This window comes from Otolemur garnettii, unplaced genomic scaffold (assembly GCF_000181295.1).
Source record: "Otolemur garnettii isolate 467f Iridium unplaced genomic scaffold, OtoGar3 scaffold00260, whole genome shotgun sequence".
NCBI lineage: Eukaryota > Metazoa > Chordata > Mammalia > Primates > Galagidae > Otolemur > Otolemur garnettii.
The window spans coordinates 872,522-873,719 of NW_003852655.1; the positions used below are offsets into that span (position 1 = coordinate 872,522).

A 1,198-nucleotide genomic window follows, 5' to 3' on the forward strand; every position below is an offset into this window, starting at 1 on the left:
AAAAAAAAAAAAAAAGTCTCTGTTTTACTTATTGTCTTCTAACATATCTCAAAATTTCTTTTGATTTTTCTTTCCATCCACTACCCTAGGAGCTCTCAAGTGTGCACCAAGCTGTTTTTCACTCCCTCTGACAGTCCCAGAACCCAGGACAGTGCAGGGCATGTAGGCATTACTCCATCCCCCAGCACTTGGTGGAGATTCATGTCTTGTAGGCAGTGAGTGTTCAACAGTAGTAGCATGCACGTGAGTACTTATGATGTGCTGAAAACTGTTTCCAAAGCTTCTGTGCAATGGAGCTACCTCCAATGCAGAGGATGCCCCGATTTTATCTCCAACATAACCTATCCTATCCATGAATCTGTCAACTTCTCCAAATGAATGATCTGTCCTCACATCTCCACTGACACTATCAACCTTTGTGTGGACTCTGATCTTCCACTCCTAGCATCTCCAGTATACTCTTCACACAGAAGCCAGGTGATCTCTCAAATCTAAAGAGGCCTGGGCAATTTCTCAATATAATCAGACCTGAGGGACCTCAGAGGTTCCCAGCATGACTGTGCATGCTTGGCAGCTTCGTGCTTCTTGATTTTCCCATCCCGCTGCCCAGCTGCCCGTGCACACTTCGCATTCTACAGACACCCGAGGTGCTCGGGCTGGAAGACTGAGACCCGGGATCCACAGCAGAGTTCACGGCGGCACTTGCCGAGATGGCCAGGAAGAAGGCACGTAAGAACGCACAACCAAGCCCCGTGCGGACAGAGCTCGAAGAGGAGTGTGCTCAGCTCCGGAGACTGGGAGACAAACTGAATTTCCAGCAGAAACTTCTGAATCTGATAACCAAACTCTTCTGCTCTGGAACCTGACTGCAACAAAAACTTTTGCATAAGGGGACTCCTTCAAAAGGGAAGTTTCCCACAATGGGTGCAAGTGGTACCAATTTCATAAATTCTAAGAGAGGTCTCATTGTAATTGAGAGGAATGAGAAGGAGCATTCACTTGCTTGTGGATGCCCTTAAACTGAAGATGGAATACCTGAAAAGAATTTGTTGGGTTTTTCATATGTCATTGCTGGGGATGTGAGAACATTGTAAAACTACCTTGTTTATTTGAAAATAAGAATGAAGGCTCGGCGCCTATAGCTCAACGGGCTAAGGCGCCAGCCACGTACACCTAAGGTGGCGGGTTCGAATCCCCA

General features: G+C 46.7%; 1 protein-coding gene and 1 pseudogene across 2 annotated transcripts in view; one reads left to right on the forward strand and one right to left on the reverse strand.

Moving 5' to 3' along the window:
- Nucleotides 1-1,198, reverse strand: part of AP2A2 (adaptor related protein complex 2 alpha 2 subunit) — a 106,293-nt gene that overhangs the window by 79,051 nt on the left and 26,044 nt on the right. The gene's annotated exons all lie outside the window — the stretch shown is intronic.
- LOC100965372 lies at nucleotides 711-866 on the forward strand (annotated as a pseudogene).